The 25,212-nt window shown below is 40.0% G+C and overlaps 1 long non-coding RNA gene across 4 annotated transcripts in view; it reads right to left on the minus strand.

The window, feature by feature from the left end:
• Window positions 1–25,212, minus strand: part of LOC139827768 (uncharacterized) — a 49,495-nt gene that overhangs the window by 8,467 nt on the left and 15,816 nt on the right. Inside the window, exons 3-8 of one of the 4 annotated variants that reach the window (XR_011738700.1) lie at window positions 25,088–25,193; window positions 23,029–23,108; window positions 16,668–16,716; window positions 14,801–14,906; window positions 9,269–9,418; window positions 2,746–2,832 (exon numbers count right to left, since the gene is read on the minus strand). This is a non-coding gene — a long non-coding RNA (uncharacterized lncRNA). Of the gene's footprint in view, window positions 1–2,745; window positions 2,833–9,268; window positions 9,419–12,298; window positions 12,443–14,800; window positions 14,907–16,667; window positions 16,717–23,028; window positions 23,109–25,087; window positions 25,194–25,212 lie in introns of those variants that run through there. The other 3 variants (XR_011738702.1, XR_011738703.1, XR_011738701.1) reach the window with 3 other exon arrangements.

The raw sequence follows: 25,212 nt of genomic DNA on the forward strand, positions 1-25,212 counted from the left end.
TTCTGCTGATTTCTTTTGGCTTGTTTCTTTCACCCCACAAAATGCTGCGTAACGGGCAAATGAACATGGAATTCTCTTGCAATAAACTGGATGAGTAAACAGAGGGAAACCAATTTCATTATTATGGCTCCTACTATGAACAAAACCAGAATGCCTAACAAGTGCTGGAATGATAGACGGAGTTCGAGGATTACATTATGTTAAACTAAAACAGTTTTGTTGACTTCAATACATTGATTCCAAATTTTGCACAGATAAAGACTGTGACTGGAATATACACAGTCTACAAAGTTGTGAAGCAGGTTCTGGAAATTAGAGGGACTTCTGATTCTTCTGACACTTAGAGCTAAACTGGATCGATCACCGATTATACAACACATAAAGAAAAATCTAACATTGCTAACAATGGATATGCCAGATGAATTAATAGGAAATTTCTCCAATTTATGAGGTTTAAAATAGAAATTCTTACCTGCGTTGAACTAAAGAAAGAGAAATGAAACTTTACAAGGACATTAAACAAATAATTTAAAAATAGCAAAACACATGCTCTTTCCCATAATATGCAAATGACCAGCAGAAGTCATGTATGTAATATATTCTCTAGCTCAGAGTATAACTGGAAATGGAAGTTAATTTATATACAATAATTATGACAGGTGTTCTCAAAGTTTTTTGAAACATTTCCCTTTGAAGCAATAGTTTGTTTACCCTGTTTTATACTCTTCACAGCTATTAAATAAAAAGACTTGTATACAAAATCACAAACAAATCCAGATTCCTGCTCCAAAACCCTCTTTCCAGCAATTTATAAGGTTGGAGGTGGGCTGTCTGGCAGGATCTCCATCCTTCTCACATCCCACAACAGAGAGCCTACCTCAGACCTTACAAATCACTGGACTATGATAACAATTTATCACAGGCACATTAAAGACAGAAATGAACACCAGCATTAAGGCCTAATCAGGGCTTTTAAAGAATCTTCCCATTGCCAAGCTGTTACAGTATTGCCCCCTGGCAAATGTGAAGATAGGCACCAGACCAGAAAGTGCTCTCATCTGGAGCACTAATTCTGACAATGCTGTGAAAGAGCACTGTTCAACTAATGAACTACTTTTGTAAGATAGTATCTTTTGTATCAATGCCAAAAAAAAAAATACTCAAATGCTTAAAAAGTCAGGAGCCACTCGCTGACGTTAGGATGGAGGATTCACATCAGGAAGTTACCATTTTTGGGAGATTCCTCAAAGTGCACATTTTTGAGAGCAGATAAGGATGACTGGGCTCTTTGGTTTGTCACGGTTGGGAGATAGCGATGTTACTGGTGTGCAGACACAGGGGAGGAAGTGAGATGCTGCTGCTGCCGATGGCGCAGTGTAGTGAAGTGAAAGACATCCCGTGTTCAGACTGAGAACATCTCAGTGGAGCGGACTTTGCAGAACTCTGATAGCAGCAAAGCTGGAGATGGCATTTCTATACACGCATTAGGGCCTAGTATCAGGGCATCCTCCAAAGCACTGATTCCTATGTCTTTATTCCTGAAGGAATTAAAGAAAATCTTTATCCCTGATGTTCCTGCTCCCTTTACTCTGATTTCTCATGTCTTTATTGTACCTTACAGGACAACATCAGAGGAATGGCGGAGCATATCAAAACACATGTGTGTATTTATTTGTTCATATATCTTACATTTTTACAATCCCAGGATCTTGGAATAATGACTTAGAAAAGGAATGTCTATCAGCAGGCATACAGACCCTGAGGGTTACAGATGACTGCAAACTTTTTCTGAATTAAAAATTTTTCACTTAATTTTGAAATTGAAAAGTCAGTCTTCCAAATATTTTTTCTTTTTTTTTTTTTTTAATATCCAAATGTTAAACAAAATACTTCTGCTTATTTTATACCTACCCACATGTTTAGCTGTTATTTTAAAAGGGGGTTCTAAAATCTCCTGCTACCTGTTCGTAGTCGTGGTTTCCAGTGACACCTCCTGTGCCAGTCCCCTCCTGAGAAAAGGGGGGAAATTTCACACTATGAACCAAACATTCATGACTAATTTTCCCATTCAGAGGCTCAAACTCAAAAGCCAGTTTTGCAAAGCATATAAACCCACATTTAATTTTAAGCTCTGTTCCTGGAGCATGTATTTAAAGCTTAAAATTTTGCTGAATGGAGATTGCCATAACTATAGCTTCAGTGCTCTGCTGAATCAAGTCACAAATACTGATTAAGTTGGAAAGCTAATTCTTATCACAAGGAAGTTGAATATAATCTTAGAAGACATCTACTTTTGAAGGTCAGATTCTAAACTCTGATATACACTTCGTATCTGTAACACCTCAGAGAATTTATAAACACATCTGACAAACTGGGATGCACATCTGTTGGCCACTCCCAGTTAATAGACAGGCTATCAGATTTGCACCACACACGTATGTGCATTTCCTGGCTCCCCTCAGTACATGACCTACTTGAGTTTCCTATGTGGAAGGTTATGGTTTAAGAAGCAAAGTTCACAAATTGCCCTGTTTACACACCCTGCCCACAGACATCACATGTGTGTATGTAGGTTCCTATGGAACGTTTCACGCTTGCAGTCATTGCAGCAGACATTTTGAAATGGTTTGTGTGTGCCAACATCTACTTGAAAGTAAAACCACGCCATTAGAATAAATTCAGGACATTTCATTTTGTCAGCTACAGAATACAAAAAATTCTCCTGTGATTTTACCTCAGAGCAGTACCCATGGGCTTAATGAGATTATACAGCAAGCAAACCATGGCAAGGCTGGATTCAAGATTTTCAGGGAGGCATTCAATGTACCAGCCCTGCAACAGGAAGAAAAATATTCATCAGCTTTGCAGGAGACCTTTGTATGTAGCACAATGCCTCCCAGATCACTGAACAAGTCTGTGCTATCGCCTACCGCATATACGTAAAATACAGGCTGCCTCCCGTCCTCTGAGCACAATTTGAGGAGCAAAATCACCTCTCCTCCTACCAACCCCAACTGGGCAATGAAACCGGTTATTACCTCACTCCTTGCTCAGCCTCCTCGGAGAGCAGAGTTCAGGTTTCTTTCCTCCATGGTACTACATCAGTCACTATTACCAGCTTTCAGCCTTTGCTAGGTCTATTATACGTCATTCCGTAAATATGTTCACAAAAGTTACTTTTCATCCCAGGTAAGGATTCAAGAACTATGAAAGGAATAGAGCCATCAGACAGCACGTCATTCTGAAACAACCCCTGAAAAAACAAGAGAGCTTCTTGGAGGAGACAATAGGCTTTGAACTTGGTAATTACCAGCTAGTCCTGATGACTGTACATAGGAAAAGCCACAACCTCTGCTGTTCATGGAGGCTGCAGATATAAATCCTTCATTATTGTTGCTGCTATATAAATATTCTTATACTTTTCCGTGTATAGAACCTTTATGATGGCAAAGAAATTCAGTGCTTAAATCAGCTTTAATTATATTTTTTCTTGAGTGTTGCAACAAGGTCCCTTGAGTGATATCTTTATTTGTGTAAAAGGCAGAAGAGTTTGCAAAAATGGAGTTTAAAACAGTACTTCTGGCCCACAGAACTATTTCTCTCGCAGGACAGGATAGACAAATAAATGAGACAGAGTGTTTGCCCGGAGAGGGGGAGAAATAACATAACATAACATAACATAACATAACATAACATAACATAACATAACATAACATAACATAACATAACATAACATAACATAACATAACATAACATAACATAACATAACATAACATAACATAACATAACATAACATAACATAACATAACATAACATAACATAACATAACATAACAGGGAAGAGTTTTCAGGAAACTAGTTAAACATGAAGTGTTATAAAGATTACAGATGGCACTGCAACCTGAGAGGACTACACAACTTGGGCAGACCTCCGTCAAGGCCATCTATCTAAATTGCCTGTAGTCTCTAGGACAACATCAGACTCACAAGGCACAAAGCCATCTTTGCTCCCCTCCCACATAATGTGCTTTTTGTGGTGCATTAGATTTTACATGTAAAATGACTGTATTTTTAAAGATGCTTAGACACCCTAATCTTGGGAAAACAGAAGACTAAATACTTTTAAAAGTCTGGCCCATTGTCAGCTGGAAACCTGGTCATATTCAAGTAACTGGTAATACCAATTTCAGTCATTTCTTTCTTTTCTCTCTTCATCATCAATATATCATGTTCATCTATTGTCTAATTTAGACTGCAAGCTCTACTGAGCAGGGAATATGTTTTTACATTTACAGAATGCCCCACAAATTTATGGCACTAGATGTATTTTTATAATAATAAGGAAAAAAATAAATCAATTATTTAAGTGAAAAGATACTTTCCTCGTCCTTGCAATTGATATTAATGCCTCCAGCAGTAGCTGGTGCTGGCTTTATCAATATCACAGCCTCAGAAAGAATCTGGAAATTATCTTCATGTGTTTCTGTCGTGTTTGCATTTTGGACTCTTGGAAAGTAATAAAGCATTGCAATACAAGATGTCTCTTGGCTCTTGCTGACGTAAAGGCACTCTGCTTATCAGTGAATTAGAGGCAACTTCTTACACTCACATGGCTAAATCATTACTGATATAAGACCATTACATCGAATGACCAGGATACGTCCATGTGCAGTGCAGTCAGCTATTATTATAAATTTTTTGAACACTGTTATAACTGCTGTACCTCCCTTAATGTAGGCCTTTTATCCTCTCTCAGCTTTTTTTTAAGTGCTTCTCTGGCCCATGTTGCAAGACACACAGTGTGGTTTCAGGCATATAGTTTGCTCTAGTGGTATGCATGCAGAATGAATGCAAAATATGCAGCCAAGATAAGCCCTGGCAGATCTGGAAAGCACTGCAGAAGAAATCATTCTGCTCTTGAATCATTACCTTTAAAATCTCTTCCATTTGATAATTATACAACCAATAGAAGGAGAAAAGCACTTTTCTTTGCCAGAGGTGTGTATTTTCCTGTAATCATGAAGAACTTTCCAGGTTGACTACTTCGTATTTGAATCCTCAGGAATTAATTGTTTTATCCACCCATTTCCACAGGACAAGGCCACCAAATAATGAGACCCATAAACCTTTATAATTAAGGAAAAATACGGATAACATAGAAATAGGCAGAACCTTTGGTGGGATAAAAGGACACCTCTAGCTAGTTAACAGGAATAGCCAATGCATTCCTGATCCTAAGTGCAGTGATTTTAACAGCTGGTCTCACAAAATAGATCCCATAATTAATATATTTGAAGCAAACTTGAGTTGCTAGATTAAGGCACTGTGTTCAAGCAGTGTGAGCATTCGTTAAATTGCACATCGGATATCTATTGTCTGAGCATGGCACTGATAGTCACATTGTAAAGCTGATTCTCTAATATTCTTGGGATGCAATGCACTGCATTTTTTTTTCATCATTTCCTCTACATGTAAACCGATCTCCTGCGTTGAAGCAGTACTATTTAAAACAAAAGGGTTTGATTTATAGCCAGTCCCCAGCCTCATAAATCACACCTGCAGTGTGGTGCTCTGAGCTCCCTGTGTTCTGCCAGCATTTACCTTTTATAAATGATTTGGGTTTACCTCCCATTGTGATGGAGCCTAATACAATTGCATTCTTCTCTCCCAGCATTCACTCTTGCTGTTGCTCATTATTCCCACTGGGAATTCAGACCTAGTTTTTGCAAGCTTGTCGGGGGGAGGGGATTGGTGGTGGTGTTTTTTGGTTTTTTTTTAAATTAAGAATGTTGAATTAAAAATCTATGCTTGCATTCTGTAGCTTTTTCTATCGCTACACATACTACGCAGTAGACTTTTTTCCTCCCCATTGACTATGCTTATATTTAAGCTCCCATTTGCTAAGCTAATGATTTGGAAATTAAGCAGGACAGCAGCTCAAAATGTCCAATACACAGAGTATTTGACCTTCAGAGTAACACAAGTATGCGCATCAGCCATTGTACAAATTGCATAAGGAGCTTAAATTCTCATTAAAAAATAAATAAACATTATATATAAAATAAAAAATAATTACTTGAGTCCCCCAAGAGATTAAGTGCAAGGATTTTATTTTTAACTCTCAGAATCTACTGAAGTGCCCAAAGGATGTTTATATAGTATTTCACAATTGTGTCTCAAGTTCTCAACCATATAACAGTTCTAGTTGGTTAAGCACAGTTTAGACACTCGGAGATAACAAGACTTGCTCCTTAGAGCTGACAGCCTTAAGTCCTGATTCAGGGAATTATTCCAAAGTCATAGCACTGTTTAACTGAGATTGATGGGATCTGTACATGTGCCTTGATTTCCTCTGTACCAAAACAATCCATGATTCATTTTTTTCAATTAATGATCATCATCACTGCCATTTTTACTGTTAAAGAATGCTGCTGCTACCATATGTACACCCAACAAAGAATTAATTGTAGTTTGAGATTGGTAAAAGCCACAAAATCTAAATTACATTTCTGTCACAAATACTCAATATGGCTTAGATTCAATTTTGGAGTCCAGTCTTCCAAACATTTAAAACAGAGTCTGTTATGTGATGACATGGTTGCAAAATTTAGACTTGAGATCTTGAGATTTGGAAAGCTGCGGTGTGTGTTAACTGAGATCAGGCTCAGACCTAAAGTAGCTGGAAAAATATTTCTGAAATGAATAGTACTTATTCAGAAAAGCTACTCCTTTTCCAACATAACTCACAGGTGGACTGGAATAAGTGGACCCGTTCCAGTTCAATGAAGGATTAAGCTAAACACTTCTATTTTCAAAGTAGATTAAGTGAAACAAGAAGACATTTTGATTCCTGAATTAGAACTGTCCACACATGCACTTATGTAAGAAGAGCTTTTGCACTTTAAACACAAACCTTACTTTCATCCAAATTAACTTTTAAATGAAGGCAGCAAGCATTGAATTATTGTGTTCATTGTCTAAAAATTAATTCAAAAGTATTTGTATGAAAAGTAGGCTTCCCAAGTTCATAGTGTGAGCATAAAGATAATCAGATGTAACAGTTATTTCTAGATAATGGCTATCCTGATTTTTAGAACCTAGTTTGGATGTATAGCATCTGATGTGTAAAAACTAGTGATTGCAATAAGTGCATGCAAAAAAGAATTCAGTGAATTAAGATGTTCTGAACAACTATTTTAATCCTCCAGCAGTTAAAAATGGGACTTTATTCTGAGAAAAAAAATCTATAAATCAACTCATAATTATTAGAAGCAAACACCAAATCTTCAATGCCAACATTTGTTGTTCTAATTTTAAATATATTGGATCTGTAACCTATATTTGATAGAGCCCCAAGAAGTGATAGTAACTCTGAAAATATTGTCCATCTGATATTTTATCTTCCTGTAGGACAAGGGAGGAAAATCACCACATGAACCTTCTCCCTCACTGCAATTATTGTTTTATCCACAAGTTAGTTTTACCATTGAGTTTAACTGCAGTAGAGTGTAATTACGCAAATCCTGGTACACAGGCATAAAGTTAAATTATGTCTTGCTGTCTAGCCTTGTGCTGTCCCAAAAGCAACCCTGTGAGGTACGTAACTCCATGGACTGTTGCAAGTCCTCCATTCCTATTTGTTTTATAAAGTATCTTCATATATTCAGCCTCTCATGAAAAGAGGTCCAGGATTATGAGCTTCATTCTGAAGTAGTTTCAAATGCAACCATGTCTACTGAAATATTAGAGAGTTTTATTGCAAGCTAGTCCAGTATTATTTCAAGTCATTGTTATCCAACTGCATGCGAGGCAGCATAGGCATGACATTTATGCATTCATTTAATATAACCCTACAATTCCAATTTTCTTCCTGAAGGAAATGTCTTTATCCAGGGTCCTATCAAAAATAAACCTGTAACAAAAAATGTTTATGTAGAAAAAGAGATTTTTAGTTGAAAGCATAAAGCCTGCTCTGCCATCAAAGTCATCATTGAAGTTAACTTTGGAGCTTGATTTAAATATTAGCAAATGTGCAAGACTTACTGTTGTCTTTACACAAAGCAAAAAGGCATTACATGTGCCCCAATATCTTCAATGAATGAAATTCACTTCAGTAAATGTAGATATGTTTCAGCTAATGGCTTTGTTCATAATGTGGAAGCAGCAATTATAAGCTATAGCTGGAACAATTATAAACTCATCCAAACACCTCTCCGATACTGGCATGACCAATTTAAAGAGGACTACTAAACTTACACCTGCTGTATTCCCATTTGCACACACAACTGTGCTAGCTGGACACGTGCAGTTTGACTTGCATACACAGCTTTGACTTCTTCATGGACAGCACAGAAGACAGGTATCAAGAAGTCTACTGAAAATTTTCCCCCTGTGATTCCTCACATGCTAGTATTCTTGACATGCTCCATACAGCTGTTTTCTGAGTTCACATTTATATAATGAAAAGTCTCGCAATCCATTATGTCATTGGAATCCAAATGCCTGTGCCAAATGCTCCTCTAATAGATCTGATACTTTGAAAATATGCTTAAATATCTAGACTCAGCAAAAGAGGACCGATTATTTCCACTTCTACAGCTCATTTACCCCTGGGAGAAATCAATAAAGAAAATTTAACCAAGAAACTTGCAAAATAAATATTTGATAGATCCATTAATACGCAATAATGATCAACAAGAAGGGCTTTCCTGGCAATAAATTACTAGCTGGAGGAACCATCAACTCTGAGAAATCTCCGATGTGGAGTGCTATTGGATCCAGAAAACACCTATTCGCATTATCAGTCCTTGTTCTTACAAAATAACCTCAATTGTGAGAGCCGATTTACTCATTAAAGTAACATCCTAATTACCACAACATTCCTATTGTTTCTTAGGCACATTAATAAGGTACCATTTTAGACCATTTGTTTAAAAGTTCTGCAAATACTACTTACAAAATTACTTTTAAAAAAAAGTTGCTTTCTTAAGAGCTTTACATTTTAAAGTTGAGTTCTACGTTCCCATGGATACACTGCTTGATCCTATAATGGTCTTGCTTCAGCACAGTAAGCAGTAGGGAAATGGGACTTCCTCTCAACATTTCAACAGCCTTAGCACCTTCATTAGCTAAGTGCTCCACCAGTGGTGCCCAATGAGATCCATTGTTTTTTCCTTTTTTATTCTGAGAAAGAACAAATTCTTCTTCATGGCCCCACAGTTGATCTCTGCACAATAAATACGCAACTGTGTGATTTCACCCCAACACACCTCAGGCACATTTCTTTGGCTGGGTCAAACAGTGTCAGGTGGTTGCAAACTACGCAGCAGCAGCAGCAGCTTTTCATCTTCATGTCACTAGTTCAGATATAGCTGAGGTTGTCAATGATCACAAGTGGTGAGTTTACAAATGCTGGCAGGCTGCAAAATATCCAAGAGGCAGAGTGATTATTTACAGCAGTACTGGAGACAGAAAGGAGGTGAAATGGGGTTAAATTAATGTTAGCTTTAAAAATAACAGCAAAACATGTCTCTAGACAGAATACAGTTAAGAGAAATCCTTCCTTCAGGGTGAGGCGGATTAGTGACCTAACAGCTGTTTTCTACAAGATGTTTTCAGATCTAACAGAACCATCACTACCCTCAGGTCAAATGAAAATTTTCCCTAGACTAACTTCTAAGATTGCTGCTGGTCTTTCAAACATTCATCAAAACTCCTCTATCATCTGGTCCATAAAAAATTAATCAGCTATGTTTGCCAGGTTCAGAATGGCCAGCAAAGTTCATGATAAAAGTTCTTTTTAATTAAAATATTATTGTCAAGTTTGATATTTAAAAAATAATTACTAGATTCACTATTTTTGAGGTATTCCAAGTGATGCTGAATCTTAATGACCGTAAAGGTAGACCATGCATCCTGTATCACCATCAACCCCGTTGTTTTTGCTTTTTACTGTCTTCTTTCAAGTGTCGTGTAGCCTCTTCAGCCCTGGGGCTATGTCATCCTATCTACTAACTAGTACATTGGATTCTGATACTGCCTGGGCTTTCAGGACACGGTTGCAGAACACATCGCCATCGTGATCAATATCTGGGGAGCTGTGACATTGCTAGATGTGAGCTTGGCTCAGTGGCTCCATTAGCGCCATCAATACACATCCAATGGCCATGTGAGTAGCTATGTGATGTAGTAGCAGTCACTTCAGAAGAATCAGTGACTGACTCAGTGCACAGACACAGAACTGACAATTAAATGAACTAACGGCTTCAATTTACTTGCCATGATCAATTCAAGCTAGAGTGCAGTCATGCGGGGAAAAGTTAGGAGCAGCATGACCAAGCCTGAACCACAACTCCCATTTTGTGACACATAGCCTCCCAACAGAGAGTTTTTCTGTCAAGGGCAAGTGAGATATCTTAAAAATAATTTTTCATGGTTAATCTTATATGTGCTCTTTGAGACACAAGGAAAAATATTTTGGCCAAGAAAACTATGGAACAATTAAGTGGAGCAGCTGCTGAGTGGGCTGCAGATCTTATTTGCAGTGAGCAGAGAAAACTTCTGCATCTAGAACGGAGTTGGCTGAGCATTTGCACATAACCCATACCTGAGCCTGATTCTTTGCTGTGTCGCATAATGGGTTTTTAAATCCATGCAAGGACTCTGAAATATGGTCACTCTGAGGAGACTTTTACAGCCAGTTTGCAGCCCACAGAGCAGGACAGTGGAGAGCTGGTCCCCAACACCAGCACAGTGGCTCTGTGTCATTACATGCAGTAAAACCTACATTTACAGTATGTTTTTCCACACTCCTCCTCATCCACTTTTTTTCTTGATCCTGGACACAGGAATGGTTTGTTTACTTTTCATATCCCTATCCTGTCTGAAAAAGGTACAGTGATAAAACACTAAGTCACACTGCAGTGGTTTTGTGAAACTCATCCAAGTTCTTCAGCACAATTGACGTGGTTTCCTTTTAACATAGATGTGGCAGAGTTGAATAGACTCCCTGGAGACTCCACGGTTATTTTCAGTTGTGACAAGAGCCCATCCCAAACATAACTTTCAATCTGTTCATCCCTCCTTGAATACTAAGTACAGCCTTTTCCTCTCACAATGTACTGAAACCAATTCTGTATAACAAAAACACCTCCAGCATTCTAATACCACCTTTCCAAGGTATGTGTCCTAATGCCACAATTGTTCCTATTGTTAGATGTAGATCTTGCCAAAAGGACTGTGCATTGCCTTTCATCTGACCCTACTAGCACAGGAATTTCCACTGGGAGACACACATTTGTGTCAGGGGTAGCATATAGCATTTTAGAATCATACAATAGTTTGGGTTGGAAGGGACCTTCAAAGGTCACCTAGTCCAACCCCCCTGCAATGAGCAGGGACATCTTCAACCAGATCAGGTTGCTCAGAGCCCCGTCCAGCCTCATCTTGAAATTCAAAAGAAACACTAAGGAAGAGAGGATGCACCTAGAGGATAGGAGAGATTTAATACAAGTCAGGAAGTGTTGGGAGTCCTAAAAAATAACAATTAACTTCAAATAAAATGCCAGGTTGGTAGTAGTTCTATGTAACAGCATCAGTCAAAAGCAACAACAGAGAGAATTTACACCTTTTTTTGGCCAGTGACTAGTATTTTTACAGGCAAGTAAGTAATAAAGCCCCACCATTGGTCTTTTACTCCATTTATAGAGATATGGGATTTCTGTAAATGCAATGCAAATTCAGTTTTGGCAAAGCCAAAGCAGTAACTTCAATTTTCCCGGTAACTGTGTGCCCATAATCTCACTGAAGTCTTACACCACAACAATAAAGTTCAGAGACTGTTTTCATGGTGTTCATATTATTTTTTCCTGGGCTGCAAGATTATTCTAAAGAAAAGACAACAATTAAGATGCATTGTTTGATGGTGATCACTCATTCAAACAAATTCTTCACTTACAGAACACATTCCTCTCACATTTTACACGCTCTGAGTTTATATAACAGTGTGCCCCCTCTTTGCAATAAATCGCATGCAAAGTCTGAAAAATTTCTCTCCTACTAGGAAAAAAATCCTACCCACATACCCGCTAGACCCCTTTTAATGTCTTTTCAAAAGGAGATGGGTCTTAGGACAAAATGCAAGACATGAAAGGCCAGAAGACTGCATACAATTCTCTCGTGAAACAAGAGACGCGATGCTCTGACAGCGCAGCCAGCCTTTAAGCACGACTATACATCTGCAATCCAACCTGTCTCCATCCTGCAGCACAGCTGCAGTCCCGGGAGGTGCATTCCCCCAGGCCCATAGCATCAGGCTGGTGACTGGCTCTGACATTCCCGGCACCAGCCCTTTCACAATTCCGTGCAGCTCAGCCCTGATTCCAAGTGCCGTTGCCGATGAGCCGCCATGCCCAGCATAGACGCGCCGCGACCACCATGTGTACCTACAGTGGAAAAGGGGATCTGAAGAATAACTCAGCCAGACAGATAACAGAGCCAGTTAAAACCAGTGACACAATGCATGTGCAGCTATACAGAAGTCTGTGACGAAGGAAGAGAAGTGCCATGCTATCCTGCTATCTGCTCAGAAGAGAATTTCTACCAACTTTGCTGGGCATTGTATGAGTAGAAAAGTAGCAAAGACACAGTATTTCGTTACCTTAACAGATTTCTCAGCTATACGATACACGCATTCAAAAGATAACTTCAGTTTCCTATTACTATGAATGCAAAAAGCTATGTTTAATAAATAGCAGAGCATCATAAATATTCCTGAAACCATTTTGTTTATCTTCTGGCATTGAATTTGATATGACTAGAAACACTTCAAAATCTGTTAAAATAATTTGTAAGCCAAATATTATCATCACGAAAGTACAATGCAAGCGCTCATGCCCATGTACTGGAAAAGTATGAAAATCCCATTATATTTGGCATTATTATTGTGTGGTAGTGAAACATTGTAGAACAGATTGCAACAACAATTTAGAGTGGTACTGAATTATTGTCTTATTAAATTTCATCATATTGCTTAAGACAGCAAGTACCTGCTCTGTTTCTATTTTTAAATTATTATTTATATGGACTTAACTGTCGTCTGCTAAATAATGTTGTATAACCATTGACCCAAAAAAGTAATTGATCAGCTGAACCACACAGAAAGATTTAGCATCTGTATACAACACGGTAGCCTTTTTTGCAGCCTGTGTACCTAAGATGAAGTATGTATGTATAACACCACCAGGGCCACTCAGAAAAATGTGTCTCCAAAGGAAATTAATTAGAATTACTTTATCTGCCCTGTTCAAGGCTTGCAGCCTAATGCCAAATTTTGCCAGGAAACCAGTCCTGATCTCTTCCTATTCCTATTGCTCACTGGGGGCAGACAGGAGGTCTGAGGGTTGGACACTTTATTTTCTACACATTATTGACTTATCAGTTCACAGTTTGCCATCAGTTTGACTTCAATGGGAGCAGTAACCAAAAAGAAGACAAGACTTAGCGTGTGACCAGCTCAAAGACAGTTCATTCTCTGACTACTAAATATTACGTAGAATATTAAGAATCAACTTTTGAAAAACCCAGCTGGTACAGGCTTTGTTGCTGAAAGGTGCACACCACCAGTGTTTACACCGCCAGCCATTTACCAGTGTTCATCCTACCTCAATGCGGTGGTCCCTCCTGCACACTCAAAAGCTATACCACCCAGACTCAAAACAGTTCTCCCTCCTATTCTGTACTGAAGAAACTATTAATTTTTGTAATGTACCACACAATCCACTGCTGACACCAAAAGCAAAACTCCCAAGAACAAGACTGAGTAATAGATTTTGTTCAACACCTTTAAGTCTCAGATGACAAGATGTCAGTACCTCTGATCAAATCATCATAGAATCACTGAGTCATACAACAGTTGGGGTTGGAAGGGACCCTGGAGGTCATTTGATGCAACCACCCTGCTCAAGCAGGACTACCTGAAACAGTCCAGGGCGACTGGGCAGAGTGGCAAGACAAGCAGACATTGCTAGATGAGAAGACAGAAACCATTCCAAACCTTTCTATGCACAATTACAGGCTCCACACACACAGGGACCAGTTTTTCTCTCCTTTAGTGGTCCTGTCACAAGGTTTGTAATACAGCTTCTGTGATAAGCTCAACTTGCACCCTTTGCGCTCTCCTATCCCTATCAGAAGATCAGCCTCAAACTCTGTAGTGATGGGAATACTTAAATAAATTACAGTAAAATTTCTGTAAATTGTCATCTGAAAAGGGCCAAAAAGCCTAATTTTCTTCATTACAGAAGCTTGGGGGCAGGAGTTTGAATATTTGTTCTGTTTTTTGGTTTTGTTTAGTGTTCCTTTTTCTCTGGTAAAATATCAGTTTAATGTTTTTGGAAAGATTTTGCTTTTTTTTTTTTGGTGGGCATATCATCAAAGCCTATTAGTGTAATACTCGCTATCGTTCATTTACTGGAGAAAACTCGTTAAACACATGTCACTTCAAAACTGCGTGACATAACATGAAATTGAAACGACCTTTATTTTGGCACACTACTGCACTGAGTTAGAGTATTACTAAGTCCCAAGCGTTGCCTGTTTACGAATGCCAGTCAGGCTACTACTACGGCTCTAATGTGCTCAGAGACTGTGCAGCCTATGAGCAACAGTAACTGCAAAGAGCGAAGTAGCTGTGGGGGAAGATCCACAGCTTACCACAGGGAAAAGCCACTAGTCAAGACAACAGATTAATTTATGTTGGAAATTTGACCGAATGGAAGTGGAAACTTTGACCAATTACTCACTTTTGTCAGATGCTCTTTCAGTGTTTGGCCTCCCGTCTTGCAATCTGTGAACTTGCAACTTCGGTCTAGGTTACTTCTTCCCATCCATATGGTTCTCACACCAAGTCTGTAAGAGTGACAGCTGAATGAATCATGGCCATGCTTAACTTCAAGCACAAAGGTGTCTAATTCTTAGTCTTGAAAATGCACATGACTGCCTCATAAAAAGCCACAGGCTACAGCACAGATCTTCAAAGCACTGCCACAGAGTGCACAGATGTGTACGTCAATTCGCCTGCACCCACCGTCCCACTTTCAGGGCTCAGGATAGTCAAACAAGAGTCAGATTTCCACTCATTTCCTGAGGTTGCTCAACAGCTTTGGACAGCATCAGATGGATGCTGTGGATCACTAAGTTTCTGTCCCCTGGACCTTTTAGCACACATTCAGCCATGCCCCTCTCTCATCAGGGGACTCCTGCTGAAGAAGTGCCGAGCTCCAAGACAAAGACATGACTGATTTCTGTATCTGTTCCAACAAGGGGCTCCATGGCTATAGCAAATGCAGCATTTCACTGTGTCCAACCGAGGTCCTTCTCCTGAGGCCTAACAACACAAAAGACATTTTGTAATAGCTCCCTTTGAAATCAAATTAGTAATGTTTCAAGGCGTGACCCGTAAAAGGCTGCTGTCCAGAATCTACATGTGTTTGACAGATACATCTTCCACCTAACGGGACTCTTCAAGAGTACAGATGGAATCAAGATGTGCGAACAGAGCTCCAAAAAGAGAGCCATGGGATATCAGGATACACAGTAAAGCACTCTATCTCAGCAGATAAAAAGGAAACAATATCAGATACAGTGTGAAATACCTCACTCCAGCTGGTAGGACAGATTCTGACACCATTATAGAGGTGAGATTATTGCAGAGGAAGATGCTGTTCCATATGTGCATAAACTAGCAAAATATACCCCAAAGTAAACTACGTAACCTTGTGCCAATGCCTTATAAAAGTCATACAAAGTCAAGTTAAAATCTCCTTTTCACGTATGTCCATAAAACGCAACATGATAAAAGTTACTGTGGGTTGTAGCTCTGTATAGTCAGGTACCATGATGAACTGGAGACTAGAGTCTTTGGAAAGCAGCTTATTTTCACCTAGCTAGCTAGCCATATGTTAGCTGAAGGACTAAGCTTAGTAACTTTAATGCAGAGTGTGTGTTTGTTTTCAAAGGACTAATAAAGACCAGAGGACAACATTTTGGAGATAAGCATTAGTCTAACTCATGGTACAGAAGCTGCGGGTCTTGAGGGTAAAACAAAATGAATGGAAAAGTTAGAAAAGAAGATCACAGAATCATAGAATAATTTGGATTGGAGGGGACCTTCCAAGGTCATCCAGTCCAACCCTCCTGTCATGAGCAGGAACATCTTCAACCAGATCAGGTTGCTCAGAGCCGCATCCAGCCTGGCCTTGAATGCTTCCAGGGATGGGGCATCTACATCTCTGTGGGCAACCTGTGCCAGTATTTTACCACCCTCAAAGCTGAGTTTTCAAGTTTGCCATGATGTATTTTCTTATCTGCCAGAAAATTAACCACCCCGTCTTCCTGCCAGCTGAATCTCTGTGGAGCAGGAGTATGAAGAAAATAATCCCTTCCCATAGTGTATGAAAATGGGAAGGCATTTGGTGGTTGGCCTTTCCAAAGACCCAAAGGTTCCATTTGACTGAAATAGAGAACTAATTTAAAGCGGGGCAAATTCTTAATGCAGGCCAGGACTCAGCTCCATAATTTATTTTCACATGAATTCACAGACAAGAAAAAAAAAAAAAAATCATGCTAGTATATCAAAAACCCCCACAGCAGCCAAATAAAATGAAATACCTGGTGGCAGGAACTCCACCATCTACTTCGTGTTGTCAGTGTCTCCCATCTGAAAAGAGTACACAACCAGAGGTGAACTACGTGTATTTTACCAGACAAAACACAGTCCAAGGCAATACCCTAAAACCAAATAGGCTGTGCTATCTACACCCTTGTCAGGACCAGTCACTTCTGAAAAGAAACCACTTTAGGCTAGGACTAGGAGCCAAGGCTAAAACACCAGGGAGAAATGCCCATGATCGACAGTGGCAAAGTTCACTGGTGGTAGAACTTATATCAGACTGCCAGTGGCTCATTTCTTCATGACCTTCAGTTCTGCCTCTGCTAGCAACAGGAACAGCAACCATTTCAGGAAATGGAACAAATTTCTGCCTTCTCACAAAAAGGACAGAGGAGCATGCAGTACCCTTACTCAGTTCTGAAATAAGGTTCTAGCCAAGATTTGGCTCAACGTTTTACATATCAATATTTTCACCTGCATTTGATTACTTAAAAATGCCATCAGTCACTGACTAACACTCACAATTTTCATATTATTTTTCCAGGAAGTTACTTGAGTGACCAGGGAGTTGTCACAGCAATTACAGAACCATATGTGAGTGCCATCCTGATAAACCTGACATCTCCGTGAGACGTGCACAAGATTCAAATCCTTATATGAAGGACCAGCCCAAACAAGGTGGGAACTCAGTTCACTCTCTATGTTCAAGTAGATGTCCCTGCATGGACTGTGAAGATGATCAGTTGTCACATTGACTTTGGTTGTTAACAGTTGTCCCTCAGGACGGGAGAGAGAAAAGTCAAGCCACTAGAATTTGATGGTGAACGACTTCGCACATGAATCTTAGTGTAGCTACAGCTCACTCTCTTGGATTATAATCCTAGTTAAATCTTTGATTAAAGAGTTAGTAAACAAATGGTAACCTGATCATTCTCATCAATGTACCTGCATGAGCAGCAGAGTAACACCACCCCATTGTATCTGAAGCAGTAACTAGTATTCTCCATGTGACTTGTAAATAAGCTTGGCCCTGGAAACTGTGCTGTTGGAGTAGTGAGTAAGAGGTAGCTTTAAAAAAAAAAAATAATCCATTAAAACTAGGACTAAAGCCCAAAGGCAATGATCAGTCTAGTCTCACTGTCACTCAGGTTAGAGAATATGAGCCAATGCTTACGTATTGAGTTCCCTCCAGAGTGGTACCTCTTTCATTTCAGTCTATCATGACATATTTACAGCTTTGTCTCTCAGCAGTCCCTACTGAGACTCCAGGGATCCACACTGGCCCTTCATGAATGTTATTCTTCTTGTGCTACTACTGCTTAGAGGCAGCAGAAGATATTTAGCAAGGAATTAAGAGACTGTGTTAATGTGATTTCTGTCATCCCCATATATCCTGGATTAGGTTAAACATATTCTTTCTCCCCTTCTCCATTTCAGCACTGTTCTAAATGTAGCTGGTACAGAAGTAAGCTTTTGTAGTAGAAAATTGAACAAGCCTGGGACTGTTCTTTGCAATTACAGCTACTGACTGCAGATAGTTCCTATTCATACTGTTTAACTCTCTTAGCCTCCAAAACAAGGTGGTCACCTTGTTCAGAATGTGTCCCTGGTTAGAGTCAATCCCTGAATGGTGCCCGTAAATTATTTGGAAGAATCCTAGTTGGCCTAGGTCTGAAGCCTTCCGGGGACTCTTCTAATAATTTAAATGTAGATAATGTGGTGCTTGGGAATGTTTCCTCACAGTTTTTTTAATAGTATAGACATTGCTGTCGAGAACAGAAAAAGAAACTCAAAATTATATAGAATCCAATGTCTAGTGCTTTGGTTTTACAGTTGCCTTCTTTCGTTTTCATTTAAACTCCTGGTCAAAACTGCCTTACAACCCACCAATATCATATGCTACCAGTTTACAAAACTATTCAGTGTCCCTATTAACACCTTGATTAGCTGTAAATGTATTATCAAACCTAATTTATTACACTGGACATAGGAAACACTATGGGTACGTAAATTACACAATCACACCCATAAATGATACAATCCTTTCAGACCAGAAGGGGTCTGTCTTTCAGATCTCTATGTAGGAAGAGGAAAGACAGAGTCTCTCCTTAGGGGAGACTCAAACTGTATTGTTCAGCAGATCTAAACCAGGAATTGAGTCATATTAGAGAGTAAGCAGACTTTTACAGGTCTCTAGAACAGAATTCCCCATCTCTTGTCTGAGTGTGACGAGTCCAATATAAGGTCACTGGTTATGGGGTTATTCAGTCATTCAGTGTCGATGTAGAGTTGATCTGTTCCTGCTCAGCTATGCAGCAGAGCCACCTCACCCCTTGGTTTCATTGTCCTTTCTCAAATAGATCTGCAGACATAAGGACAGTGGTTTCAAATCCTTACAGAGCGGAAAAGATCTTCTCTGCTCAGAGAAAAAAATCTCTACCTCTCCCTAGTATCATTAGCAATAACTCCAAGGTGTTGAGACCACATTTAGCTTTACGGAATAAAACATAACAAGCTGTCAAAATGTGCATAAATAAATTAGAGTCATTATTCTAGCTTAAGGTTCTGGGGACATAAACAATCCTCTTGAAGTTCACTGTGACATATTTTGCAGCGGGAGCCAAGCATTAAAATTACATCCTGTATACAGAGAGCTGTAAATGCATTCTGTCTTAGGGCCTGGCACCGAGGCGCAGAAATCAACAGGCCTGCCTTGGAATAGAAAGTAAAGCAGTCTGGAGCCAATTCCCTGCCCCGAGCACAAGTTTTATGGCAGAGCCCACGTCCATATGGCTAAACTCTGTCCTTCTGCTCGCTCCCCAAAGAGGAGTCCTCATCCATATCTGCCTGCCTGGAATATTCCCTGGCTCACGCTGCTGCCCTAACCCATACCCAGACACCACCACAGACAGTGCCGGCTGGTACGGCCAAAACCGCGCAATGGAGCATGCAAACGGTTAAATACCACAGGTCACTACGTGCCACTGCTCCTGGCCCCATCCCGGTCACTAACACAGACAGACCCTGGATTTCTGCCAGGATATTACCCTAAAACATGTTTACCTTTCATAAGTGACTTCCAGTTGCATTATAAGAAATGCAGTAATCGAGATCCAAAAAAGGCAAGGGGAATGAAGACATATATACATTTTGTGTGTATAGAGACATAAAGGAGCTGTACCAGATGAGACCACAGGATCTATCATGCCTCCAGAACTAACCAACAGCACACACTTAGGAAAAAGTACAAGATCAGAGTAAGAGTGCAGTGATACTTCCTCAGTACTCTCCTGCAGCACTTGATGATTCGGGGACTTCCTGAACCAAAAGTGGTATCTTGGTATTTAACAGCCCTCTGAGGATTCTTCTGAAAGAAAATGAACTCTGGATTTAAACGCTGCATAATTAAAAAGTCAGTGAAAACAGGCTTTAGCAATTTGAATTATAGACAAGGAGCGAACCTATTCCTTCAGAAAATGCATTTTACATCAAAAGAACATCAAAACAAGGATGAACAAGAATAGTGTCATTACAAGACAGCATCAAGCCAAAAGCTACAGTCTCTAAGAGCAAAATGGCATTGATGTCCTCAAAGAAGGTTTTTGCTTGGGCTCAGTGTACACAAAACAAAACCAGAACTAATTTCATAGTGTATTCAAGGCAGAATCTGCTGTGACAGAAATCAAAGCAAATGGCTAATAAGTCAGCAGCAAAATGCAATATACTTCCTATTTTGCAACCAACAATTTTTATAGCAAAGTTTTTTCCTGACTTTTTTGGTATGCCCCTTTAAAGTTTTAATAAAACACCATGGCAGCTGCATCTTTGCGTCTTGTTGGGTATTTTTGAGCTACTTGCTAAATCCATATTAGGAGCTGAGGCAGCCGTTGCAGTATGAAGAACTGTTCCATTCTTGAGTGGGAAATTCCATGAGATAAAACATTCTTGCATTTTGTCCAGCAGAAATACTGTATTTCCACTGAAAATGCCATACCAATAAGCTCACTACTGAGTTTTTTTCTAGAAATAAATAAGACAGAAAAAACTCCTGGCACTCTCTGACCTCCCTTCCCCCCTTTTTTTTCTCCTTCCCTTCAAAGAAGGAGCAAGTTGGTCAAAACAACAATCGAAATTCTTTTTTTCCCCCTAATAATAAAGAAATAGATATTCCCTTACTTTTGTCTTGATGTATCAAAAACATACCGAAGGAAAACCTTCCTGCTTTCCAAAACTTGATGTTGACCACAGAGGAAAGGCTCCCTAGAAACACGCGTAGCACAGAAAGGTACTTGCTTGCCCTGTGCTTACTCACACTTGCACCTGCAAGTTTTAACATCCATGATCTGACTCCTCTGAGGCTTCCCCTCACCTCTCTGTATGTTGTAAACATGACACAAAAGCATTCCAATATTTTCATTTGGGAAATTAGGGAAAACCTACAGAAATTAATTTGGAGTGGATGACAGAACAACTCTGACTAGGACAGAAATCAAGAAGAATGTCAAGTCTTGGAAGGAGAATTCCCACATTCTATACATCACCATCTGATATATACATATATTAGAGGGATGCTGGTTATGTCATTTGATCCTGTTCTGCCAAAAACTTCCTCGTCTACAAAATGGTGACAGAAGTACTGCCAACCTCACAAGGTTCTGTGAGGACAATGAACTACTTCACAGTGCTCTGACACCAAGCAAACATTAAATGAAGGAATGTCCATGACCACCCTATGGCTTCCTCACTTATCAGAAAAGCATACAGGGCTCCTGGCATAAAAAGCAGCTCTATTCATTCTCACTTCTATATATTATTGTTATTATCAGCTACTAAAAGCAGCAAAACACAAGCCCGAGGTGAAGCAAAAGCAGTTGACACTGTGATCACTAGATACTGGCCAGGGCGACGCAGAAACGCAATATCCAGAGACACACAGAGTGTGGGACGACTTTATCAGGATGGCATCAATTTATCAGGCAACGAACTCAATATAATTACCACTAGCTAGAAACGTGCTGATTGTGTTACTATTTAAACCTATTAAATTAGATTTCCTTTCATCAGCAGGAACAATCTGTGCCCTGGTGCTGTGGCATGAAGGCAGGGAACCATGAACACCACTGGGGAAAGATCTGTGATCATTTTACCTAAGCCAGCATTGATCAGGCTTCTTCAGATCACTTATCAGCTTCAGATCAGATCACGACCACTATACTGATGTGAGACGTATAAATACATGTTTAGAGTTACACATCCGAGATCGACTTAAATAGGGAAAGGGGAGGAGGGGAGTGTAGGACAAATGAATCTAATAAAATCAGATCAGAATACATTTAGGTTGCAAAGCATTTAAGAAAAAAATAGGGGGGAGGGCAGAAGTGTAAAATGATCCTTCAAACTAACCAATAACTCTAGTAGCTAGTCAGCCATACAGCACGAGCTCAATGTTGAATATAGGGAAGGGAAGCATTTTTATAATGTGGAAAATATAGTGAGGTAGCAGGTGGCACAAGCCCCTCAAAAACATTGTGTATCCCAAGTAGTTTCAGACTTCCTTGCAGAAGGAACAGTTTTATACAATGGTGTCCCCAGGCCTCTCAGACCCCCTCAGCAATCTCCATGTCTTGGAACACAGATGAAAAAAATAGAGGCATCTCTACAAGGTATCCCTGGAAATGAACTAATACACAGGAGAGGCAGTTTTACAGAAAGACACTGAGGTTCCCTATTTATTTTCCCCCAGTCTAGAACATGGCAGGAGGAAGGGAAGATATAATACATATGGGAATCCCCCCCAAAAAAACCTGATAAATGTTCTTCTGAAAATACTGTGTGTACATTATATCCTACTCCTTTCCCCTCTGTTGGTTACAGTCCAGATTACATAGACGCACCTTATCACTGAAGACAGACAATTAAATATGGGAACGGCTGTCAAGCGAATGGTCTGCATTCTTGTGAAACCATTTCTCCATTCTTCCACAAACAGGAAAATATTTAGCAAGAGGTGTGCAAACTGGGCACAGATGCAAGAGTGCGATTGAAAGGTGGGTGTCATCTGATGAAAGCAGATCTAAACAGAAGGATTCAGCATGAAAAAATATTTGCTTTGTGCTAAAGATTGAGAATTTTCTTCCTCTGGCCTGAAAATACTTGTAACTTTAATTCTGAAACTCCAATTGTTTTCTGGTCGCATTTCCAACAACAAACTGTCAGCTGTGGTCGATATTTACAGTATTTCTTAGAAAAACCTATTGACCACAGCAAAATATTCCCCTGCCTGCTCACATAGATCAAAGCATTTGAGCCATTAGAAAATACGGCAGAGAATAAAACATTCAGCCATCAGAACCCACTTACCCAGTCAGTTACTCTCTAGCAGTCCCTCAGAGCTTCAGTTCAGTGACACAAGAAACTCCCAAATCCAGAAAGTGGTCAGTCTGCCGAGAAAGAAATTTCCAATGGCTTTGCTGTGTTCTGGTGACACCCCACATTACCCCAAAAGCCCCGGGGACATACACTTGTAGCAATATAAAGGTTGAAATTTGTCCTTGTATTTTTGCACCACTAAAATCCTGGGTAATCGTCATTTTGAAGACTTAAGTGAGACTTAAGCAGTACACAGCCTCATACCAGGTCTTCTTTGTGTTGGCACAAATTTCACCCAGGCAAGACAATATTTGCTCAGGTGCAGTACCTTGGGTGAGAGTTAATCCCTTTCATTTCTGACACAATAGTTATTATGTACAATAACTAATAAAAGCCACTCTTGAGATCGACAACCTACACATTTTCAATTTCCTCTCATGTGCTCTAGCCTTTCATAAGCTCCTTTGATCCTGCATAGGTGTCAATCTTTGCATGCGTATAGGTCACAAGAAAGTTCATCTCTTGTTAATAGCCCAGTTGCTTTCGGATGCATTGATTTTAAGACATTTCCATTTCCAAATTTCAATTTATCATCTTATTTCAGTCACTCCAGTATTCTCAAAGACGTCAAGCTACAGGAACTGTGATTTTGCTTGGACTCCATATTAAAAAGGAAAAAGTCAAATATCAAACCTTCCTTCTTGCCTGGCCAGTTGGAGACGTGCACACACTGTGCCCTTCCCTGCAAGGGAAAGGTGGGTCATCTGGGGCAGGATCTACCGGGGCTCCTAACCCAGGAGCAATATTTCCAAGACAGTAATCAGACAGAAATCACACAAAATGAAGAATCAAAACACGCAGGCTCAGGATGCCTCGTGAAATCTGCACCAAAGACCCTGAATTCGGGGAGAAGGCTGCTCGATGCAAGCACTCCTAGAAGAGCTCTGCCCAAGGCAGGTGCTGCCACGGGTTTCTGCCCCTCTCCTCCCTCCAGCACTTCACCAGTGCACAAGCTGGACTCTGCCTGGAACCTCCCATTCCAAAGTAAGATGTTCTCCATAGTTTTTCCCCTTTTTTCACAAACCACTAGTACCGAATCAAAGCACTGAAAGTCCTGCCTTCTTTTCTGTTTCAAACGGGACCAGATGCTGCCACTGACAGCATGTAAGGCAAGAGGGACTGGACTTAATCTTCCCTGGAAAGGCAAACCGTATAGAAATGTTTGTTTTCACACTGCTGTTCAACATTCCAGCTAGTGGGAAGCTTCAGGAACTTGTTCCAATGGCTTGTTTCTCCTGCTCCCTCCCATGGCAAATTGAAATCAATATTTTTAGATTCTTCTCATTCCCTTAAAGACTCTCTTTTTGTCCCTCCCTTTTTGAGGTCACATAAACTTTGCTTTGGACTCCAAACTATTAATTTTTCGCATTACTCATTTTAGGTGTCTGAAAAGCTTCTTACTCATCAGCCAGTAGAAGGAAGTATTCCTTTTAAAATATTTTTTTTTTTCTTTGTCAAGACAAAGGAGAGACACAGATCACAGCAACAGAAATGAAGTTTCCTCCATGTCATCGCAACAAGGTGTCTCCAAGCCCAATGTGCAGGTTCCCCCTCGGCACGCACTCGCTGGCTTTGCTACACGCTCACTCAGAGCCCTTTATTTCAGTAGGCACAGAAAACAACTGTGCCAGCTGAGGAAATTTGGGGTGTCTTTTCATCCAGGTGAAGTAACTGCAGAGAATCATAGTGAAGTTGAATTTATTTCTCACTGGCCCCTGAACACTGTGCCACACATTAATGACTTTTGGTAGCCACTAGCTTAGGCGACACTCTGAACTAAAGCTTAAAAGCTGCATAGCCAAGTGTTGGCCTCCAGAGCTCAGCAAGGGCTCCTGTCAGCAACGCCTGGAGAAGAGATGTGCATGTAACACAGGAAGTGGCTTGTGAAGCAAGAAGCAGCGTTCCTCATTTACCAAAAGTTCCCTTTTCTGCTCAGCTTCTCTCCTGGACTCGTCTGGACTAGCAGAGGAATATACCAGTGCAGCCTTACCTGTCAGCAGGGAAGAATGTTCGTGCATCTGATTCCTCTATCTCTCTACCAGAGCTTTGCTCTTGGATCTCCTCAGGCTCCCGGTAACCTCCTGATGTTACCGCAGCTGTTTGTTTAACATAAAA

This window comes from Patagioenas fasciata, chromosome 3 (assembly GCF_037038585.1).
Source record: "Patagioenas fasciata isolate bPatFas1 chromosome 3, bPatFas1.hap1, whole genome shotgun sequence".
NCBI lineage: Eukaryota > Metazoa > Chordata > Aves > Columbiformes > Columbidae > Patagioenas > Patagioenas fasciata.